At 40.2% G+C, this 8,938-nt stretch overlaps 1 long non-coding RNA gene across 1 annotated transcript; it reads right to left on the bottom strand.

Annotated features, from left to right (window-relative positions):
- Positions 1–503: 503 nt before the first annotated feature.
- LOC128626160 (uncharacterized) lies at positions 504–2,847 on the bottom strand. Its single transcript, XR_008390087.1, has 3 exons — positions 2,788–2,847; positions 2,426–2,584; positions 504–672 (listed from the first exon to the last, which is right to left on the bottom strand). It is a non-coding gene; the product is annotated as an uncharacterized LOC128626160 (long non-coding RNA).
- Between the last annotated feature and the right edge of the window lie 6,091 nt (positions 2,848–8,938).

Here is an 8,938-nt window from a genome sequence, read left to right as displayed (position 1 = left end):
AAGATCACATGGAGGGTTAGCAACAGGGAAGTGGGAGAAGGAGAAGGGGGGAGAAGATACAGAAAATAAGTAGCATAGACAGTAGGTAGAAAATAGATAGGGGGAGGGCAAGAATAGTAGAGGAAATATAGAATCTAAAGAACTTGAGACACATGGTCATAAACTAAAGGGGGGAGTAGTGAGGGAGGGGTGTGCAGGGTGGAGGGGAATGAAGGAGGGGAATAGAACAATTGTAATGGCATAATCAATAAAATTAAAAAAAATATTGTCATTTGCTCTTCTTACTGTGTATGTCCTATGTTGCTAATTTGCTATTAATTTTATAAATTATAATTTATAGATCTAAATAACATGAAAATGTACTCAGTAGTAATTAATTGGTGGGGGGAAGTGAGTCATCGGGGGGAAAAGTCTAACAAGGCTCCCAGGGGGCGATAATGAAAAAGGTTTGGGAAAGTAATTTAACCATCATATGTATTTCAGAGAAATGAAGAGGAGGAAATCGTTTACTTTTATGTGTGCCCATATATTAGTCACTCCTGACCTTCCTTAGTCCATGTGTAGGATCTGTTTTTCCAAGCCCAGATCTCTTGCTGGGAAAAGGTGGGGAGGTGGTTGCTTATCCTGAGAGAGGTAACCTATTGCCTCCAAGTCCTTTGGCTGCACAAGGTCCTGCAGAGGAAAATAGACTGTCTTCACTTTGGCATTCACCACTGTGCCTCTTAGCCTATCGCTTGCCCTGCTCTAGGTCAAGTAGCATTCTTTCTCTGGCTTTCTGTTTTCCAAACATTGTTGAAATATATAGTATGTCTCCTGAGATTTCTATTTGCCTCATCTTTCTTGGGTTTACAACATTTTATTTCTCTCCTATTATAATGAGAGATTGAGAAACTTACCCCATATGAGCAATTGCTTTGTTCAATAGAAATTCATGTGGTCCTTTAAATGGAAATAAACTTAACCTCTTAACTATATGCATTTAATTAAATATTTTCCTTATTCACTTCCCCACCTTCAGAAACTTGAATATACACAAATCTTTTTTATATTCTACTATAAATTATGCATTCTGATCTGTTTAAATCTCAGATATAAAAAATACCATTTATAAGAATGAGAGGGGGAGAGTACGTTCAGCTTGAAGGTGGACTTGCCTCAGGTACTATTGCAATAAACAAAGGCTTTGGTTTTTATGATTTCTCCTGTTGCTGACATTTAGGAATCAACAGGTATTGTTACCCCAAAGGACACTTGGCAGATACATGTCAGAGGAGCCAGGAAAACAAATAGAGCAGCAGCGAATCAGCCATAAACCTGGGATGAATTCATTATTTCACCAGGACTAGATGGTCCAATGGAACTGTGCTCGAATAAAAGTGCTGTCTCCCTGCTCCTCTCTCCAGTGAATTTGGAGGAAATCCGTGGGGAACAGCAATTACACAACAGGCTGGGTGGGTGAGGAATCCCAGATGTCAAGTTACCAAGGGAAACAAGATGCCTTCGACATGGTACTGTCACAACCCTACCCTTCAGGACAACAGTTCAAAACACCTTGTCTTGACACCACAGAATATGCCTATCTGACCTTTTGTGCGATTGCACCAGCTCAGCCCTTCAATAGGTAAGGTGAAGCCGTCTGTTTGAATAAAAAGTGTTTCCTTAGGCTTACGTGTATGGAAGACCACAAAGGTAATTTTCTTTTTGAGTTTAGGTGCCTGCACTGTAGTAGTTTCATGGTTTTATTGAATGCTTTGATCATCTAAATTATGAGGCAATCACATTTAAATAAAATTGGGAAGGTTATATAATATCACAGGAAAAGCTTCAGACTGGAAAGCAGATCTGCCCCTTTCCAAATGATAGACCTCAGGGCCCAGTCATTTAGGTGCCCTGATGCTGTGGTTTGGTGATCACACCACTGAACCTACACAGTTGTTATGAGGGTTATTTAGGATAATGTCTGTTTTCTAACATAAAACTATGGTTCAACTAATTGTAACATAACAGCCTAAACTCAGTCCCAAGTGAAATAAAATTTTTATAATCCACTTTGTTTTTTTCAGCAATAGCCCAGAAATTCAGAACAGAGAAATACACAGCTAAAACACTATAAAAGGTTACAAAAATAGTTTTGAAAACTCACAGGTTGAGTTTTCAAAACTATTTTTGTAAACTCAATCATGTCTAGGCTCTTAACAGGCTTCACTTTAATATTAAATCCTATTTTTCAGGTCCAGTGCTATTCAACCTCCACAATTGTCCTAACATTGAGCATGAGAAATTACAGGAAATCTTGTTTTCTGAGATAATAGCACCGTTTTGTTTTTTAACAAGATTTAAATGGTTTCCAGCACATTACCACCTTACACGAAACCACCAAACCCCTTGGCACCAGCACTGAGAATTTAAATTACAAATTCCTTACCGTGGGTGTTAACTATGCTTTTTGGAAGACAGAAGTTTTGTTTCCCTATTAGTTCACTTTGTTGTCCTGGAGCTGCACTTCCAAAGAAGGAGAAGAAAGAGCAGAAGACCCATTCTAGTTTCCTCATATCTCGCCATATGTCATGGGTTGGGTGTCGTCCTACAAACCAAATGGTCGCAGGTTCAGGTCATGGTCAGGGCACATTCCTGGGTTTCTGGCCAGGTCCCGGGGCTGGGGATGTGCAAGAGGCAATCAATCTACGTTTCCCTCGCACATGATATTTCTCTCCCCCTCTCCCCACCTCCTACCCCCTCTCTCTAAAGGTAAATAAACAAAATCATAAAAAAGAAGAGTGGGGTCACCATCAGTTCCCTGCAGTGTCGCTGTCGGCATTGTGGCGTGGCGGTTCTTCATGAAGCCAGATGGTCTTGTGTGCGTTGAGTGTTTGTTGGTATTTCTGGCCTGCACTCATGAAATGACAATCAAAACCCTCCTCCACACATTTCCAAATGTCCTCTAGGGAGCAAACCACCCCCAGCTGGTAACCTGAACCTCAGAGGAGGAAGAATTAATCTCTTTTTTAATGTCTCTGTTTATTATGCACGTACAGATAATGACTTCTAGATCACTCACCAATTATAGCTAAAGTTAACTATAGTTTAATTTTTTTCTAAAGTAATTTAGGCCCACATTTTGTTTTTATTCCACCACAAACTTAATATAAGCTCTAAAATTCAAACGTCTTTTAAATTCTCCATCTGGGCTCATGAAGGGGTCCCCTGGCCGTGAATGGAGCTGGCGAACACACAGAACAGCTGTCTGACTCAGTCACACAACTTTACCCAGGGAGAGGACACCCAAATTTTTGAGAAACAGAGTTTCAAACATAAAATGTCAAACCTTAGTCAGTAGTACCTCTGACTTCCAAAACTGTTCACTGAAAAAAACCCATAACCCCACAACTGCTCTGGTCTCAAACACTAGTCTCAAAGATGAACACTGAGTAGAAAGAGCAGAGTTATGTAATAAATAAAAATATTAACTGGTTAGATTTGACAAGACTGCACTTCAGTTAGTAATGACAACACACTACACAAAGATGTGCTTCCCAAATGTGTAAATGGAAATCAGTCACCTCACACAGACCTTGTCGCCTATCCGTCACATGTTATAAAAGGCACTATGTGTTAATAACAGTCTATAAAACTCAGTCAGCTTCCCTCTAGAGTTCTTTCTTTTTAAACCAGCCATTCTAATAAACTCAAACTTCACAGGCATCCTTACCAATAAAGGAAAGAAAGTAATGAAAAATTATTAATAAATTACCTATGACTGAAGAAATAGCAGCAGATAATTCAGTACTACAGCCAAGTCCACAGTAGCTAATTTCATATTTTTTATGGGCTCTCATTAGGAATCTCAGTATATACTGAAATACTGAGGTCAGAAGCATCTTTCTTCAAAAGCATTCTAGTTTTGAAGACTTAGTTTCAGAATAAAATTTAATAAAAGTTAACCTTTTAAAATGAAAAGACTCAAATATATTTTAGTGAGAAATTTCTATATACTCTAAACCTAATTTAAAATGTCCAAATTTTAAAGTATTTTTCAAAAGAAATTGGCAGAGCAAATAAAAACACAGCTATATTAAGTTTCTTCATCCCATTATTTTAAAATTAAAAAGTACAAATTAAAATGAAATAACTTTTTAAGTATTTTTTATTGATTATGCTATTACAGTTTTCCTAATTTTCCCCCTTTATCCCCCCCTCCACCCTGCTCCCCAACCCTCCAATATTCCCCCACTTTAGTTAGTGTCCATGGATTGTACATATAAGTTCTTTGACTCCTCTGTTTCCTATATCGTTTTTTATCTCTTCCCATCTATGTCACTCCTACTAATTATGCTTCTTCTACCCTGTACCTTTTTCCCCCTATTTCGCCCTTTCCCCTCCCCACTGAACTCCCTCTGAGTGATGTCCATTTCTCTGATTCTCTTCCTGTTCAGGTTGTTTGCTTAGTTTTTGTCTTCATTGTTTTTCTTTTCTTTTAGGTTCATTTGTTAATAGTTGTGAGTCTGTTGTCATTTTAATATTCATATTTTTATCTTCTTTTTCTTAGATAAATCCCTTTAATGTTTCGTATAATAAGGGCTTGTTGTAGATGAACTCCTTTAACTTGACCTTGCCTGGAAAGCACTTTATCTGCCCTTCCATTCTAAATGAAAGCTTTGCTAGATAGAGTCATCTTGGATGTAGGTCCTTGCCTTTCATGACTTCAAATAGTTCTTTCCAGCCCCTTCTTGCCTGTAAAGTTTCTTTTGAAAAATCAGCTGATAGCCTTATGGGAACTCCTTTGTAGGTAACTGTCTCCTTACCTCTTGCTGCTTTTAGGATTTTCTCTTTGTCTTTAATCTTGGGTAACTTAATGATGATGTGCATTGGTGTGTTCCTTTTTGGGTCCAATTTCTTTGAGACTCTCTGAGCTTCTTGGACTTCGTGGAAGTCTATTTCCTTTGCCAGATTAGGGAAGTTTTCCTTCATTATTTGTTCAAATAAGTTTTCAATTTCTTTTTTATTCATTCATTCAATTATTTATTTAATATATTTTATTGATAATGCTATTACAATTGTCCCAGTTTCCCCCTTCACTCCCCTCCACCCCACACAACCTCTCCCACCCACATTTCCCTCCTTTATTAATGTCCATGTGTCTATAAGTTCTTTAGCTTCTATATTTCCCATACTATTCTTGCCCTCCCCCTGTCTATTTTCTACCCACCACCTATGCTATTTATTCTCTGTACCTTTCCCCCTCTCTCCTCCACCACTCCCCTATTGCTAACCCTCCTTGAGATCTTCATTTCTATGGTTCTGCTCCTGATCTAGCTGTCCCCTTAGTTTGTTTTTGTTTTAGGTGTGGTTCTTAATAACTGTGAGTTTGCTGTCCTTTCACTGTTCATCTTTTTTATCTTCTTTTTCTTAGGTAAGTCCCTTTAACATTTCATATAATAAGGGTTTGGTGATGATGAACTCCTTGAATTTGATCTTATCTGAGAAGCACTTTATCTGCCCTTCCATTCTAAATGAAAGCTTTGCTGGATAGAGCAATCTTGGTTGTAGGTCTTTAGTTTTCATGACTTGGAATACTTCTTTCCGGTCTCTTCTTGCTTGTAATGTCTCTTTTGAGAAATCCGCTGACAGTCTGATGGGAACTCCTTTGTAGGTGACTGTCCCCTTATCTCTTGCTGCTTCTAGAATTCTCTCCTTCATTTTAATCTTGGCTAATGTAATTATGATGTGCCTTGGTGTGTTCCTTCTTGGGTCCAACTTCTTTGGGACTCTCTGAGCTTCCTGGATTTTCTGGAAGTCTATTTCCTTTGCCAGATTGGGGAAGTTCTCCTTAATTATTTGTTCAAATAAATTTTCCACTTGTGGCTGTTCCTCTTCCCCTTCTGGCACCCCTATAATTTGGTTGTTGGGATGTTTAAAGATGTCCTGGAGGTTCCTAAGCCTCTCCTAATTTTTTTGAATTCTTGTTCCTACATTCTTTTCTGTTTGATCATTTTTATCCTCTCTCTGGTCCACTCCTTTGATTTGAGTCCCAGCTTCCTTTCCATTACTATTGGTTTCCTGTGCATTTCCATTCATTTCAATGAGTTTAGCCTTCATATGTTCCTCTAATTTGTGACTAAAATCAACCAGTTCTGTGAGCATCCTGATCACCAGTGTTTTGAACTGTGCATCTGAAAGTTTGGCTATTTCTTCATCTCTTAGATTTATCGGCTCTGGGGCTCTAAATTCTTCTTGAGCCATGTTTTGCTTTGTTCATGCCTGTTAGGTATAAGGAGCAGAGCCTTAGGTGTTCACCAGGGCGGGGCCACCCAGGTCACTTGTTTGTGACACTGTAGGTGGGGGTGGGGCCAGAAATGGACAATGGTGGTCCCCTCTGCCGCTTCCTGCCGCTGGGGCCTGCACAGTCTGTCTTACCACTCCCTCCTTCACTGGTTTATCTGCGCACAAATGTGTGACCGTGGTCAGCCCTCAGTGGGTCCACCACCTTGTGCCCTCAGTGGGTCCGCTGCTTCTCCACACCTGGGATCCGTCTATGGCTGCTGGTGTACCTGGGTTGAGTCTGGATTGTGTGTCTGGGTTGCACGTCTAGGTTCCGTGCCCAGGTCAGTCTGGTGGATCTTTCCTGCCCAACCCCGCTCTGCTGCTGGCTCTGCCCCTCTTACCAGTTTGGCTGAAGGGTTCGTTGTTGTCAGACTTCCGTGAAGTTCAATTTTCTGTGGTTTTGGCTGTGTTTGTGTTGCTAAAACTTTGTTGTTTTTAAACTTGGTTGTGGGAAGAGGCACAGTGCTTCCACCTACGCTTCCATCTTGGCGGAAGTCCCCAAATGACATTCATCCTCATTTTCATAAAAAATTGGAGGTTTGCTGGAAGTATTGGCTCCCATGGTTGACTGCCCAGACCTGGCTTCTCCGGTTACATAGTACTGGCAGAGACATCCATCTTCGTTCAAAGGCGGTCTGGAAGCCTTAGCTAGTTCTTGGTTCTCCCTTCATGCTTTCTGAGAAGCTCGGACTGGTGTTCCCTCCCAGGGAGGGGAGCCGGAGCTCACAAGCGAACTCATAGAAATGTGGAGAGAGCAAGTATGGTTGCCTTTCTTGCATCTGCTGAGAACTAGCCTGCAACCCAGGCATGTGCCCTGACTGGGAATCGAACCGCGATTCTCTGGTTCACAGGCCCGCACTCAATCCACTGAGCTACACCAGCCAGGGCGAAATTTATTTTTGTATGCTTCCATTCTTAGTGACACAAAAAAAATTGGAGGGCATTCTTTAAGAAAATTGAGATTATTAGAAATGTCACTTCTCTGGGTACTGACCCATTTGGTTGTGACTGAACTTTGTCACTGCTGTTTGGAATCCCTCTGAAAATGAGTCTCACAATATTATGAAGACTCAATTAACAGGCAGTATGTTTGACTCTTCAGCAGGAGGTAAGAACAAACACAAAACAAATTAGTTGTACCTGTTATCTGGAAAGCATCCCTTCAAACAGAGGAATTTGCTGTGTACTTAAACCTCTACCCATGGATCAGGAAGTAAAATAACTGGTTTTAATTTCAAATCATTTTGGCTAAAGTGTTTTCATCTTGGTGCCTAAGGAAGACAGTTATTGCGATGTGAATTGCAGTTGTACGTCAGTCAGTGTTTGTTTTTTCACATTTGCGTTTGTGACTGGGATTGGATTGAAGCATAAAATCATTAACAAGGGTGTACAGTGACCAGTATGGACAATTAGCAGTGGAACAGGAGGCTATTTGATGCACTTGGCTCCCCTGCATTGACCGTGGCAAGTTCTGACACTTCTCACAGTGACCAATATGGTAAGTGACCATGTGCTGCTCACTGATGGCCAAATAGACCCAGTGTTTTATTTGAAAAGGATGAATCAAAACTTCAGGAAAGTTGGCTGCTAGGTATTTGCTGTTCTAAGATTATTCAGCTTTTTAAAAAGTCTAAATTTAATTTCAAGTAATATATCTTAACAATATTCACTGCTCTTAAGGTCATTGGATTTCCTCAAAGCTCACATTCAAATCAAAGGAGAGCTTCCATCCAGATTTGCCTTTGTTCATAGCAACACAATTTATAATAGCTAAGTGCTGGAAGCAACCTAAGTGTCCATCAGTAAAGAATGGATGAAAAAACTATGGTACATCTAGATGATGGAATACTACACAGCAGAAAGAAAGAAGGAGCTCCTACCCTTTGTAAAAGCATGGATAAAACTGGAGAGTGTTATGCTAAGTGAAATAAGCTAGGCATTGAAATATGATCTCACCTCTATGTGGAACCTAATCAATAAAACAAGCAAGCAAAATATAACCAGACACATTGAAATTAAGAATAAACACAGTAACCAGAGGGGAAGTGGGAGGGGATAATGGGGGGAAGGGGGAAATGATTTTCAGGAACAACTATAAAAGACATATGGACAAAATCAAGGGAGGGCAAGAAAGACATATGGACAAAATCAAGGGATCATGGGAGGGAGTTGGGGATGACTGGGGTGAGGGGAAGTGGTGAGGGGGAAATGCAGACAACTGTACTTGAATAATACAATTTTTTTAAAAGAAAAAACTACAAAAGAAAAACAAAACAAAGCAACAAAACTATTTGCCTTTGGGCTATTTCACCTGGTCTCTTACCACAGTCATCCCTCCGCACTTCCTTACAGTTTTCTGCTTCCTGGACTGCGTAGTTGTTTCTCTCTGAACATTGCCTAGGTGCTCAGACCTTGTGTGCTAGTCCCTGAATGTATAGTGTCCTGATTTTTACAACCTACAAAGACCTAAACTTCCAAGAAATCTTTCTTAACTTCCTTTTCTCATGAAATCTTGCCTCCTTTTAGAGTTTTGGATATTCAAGCCCTACTACCTTAACCAAACCTGCTAAAGTGCTCAGCGGGGGGTCAATGTGTCTGAGTGTCCCCCTTCCAGGTA

The sequence above is a fragment of the Artibeus jamaicensis genome, unplaced genomic scaffold (genome assembly GCF_021234435.1).
Source record: "Artibeus jamaicensis isolate MK-2021 breed Jamaican fruit bat unplaced genomic scaffold, CSHL_Jam_final scaffold_369, whole genome shotgun sequence".
NCBI lineage: Eukaryota > Metazoa > Chordata > Mammalia > Chiroptera > Phyllostomidae > Artibeus > Artibeus jamaicensis.
The sequence above is the reverse complement of the archived record's forward strand: the minus strand, read 5'-3'. Positions and strand labels throughout refer to the sequence as shown.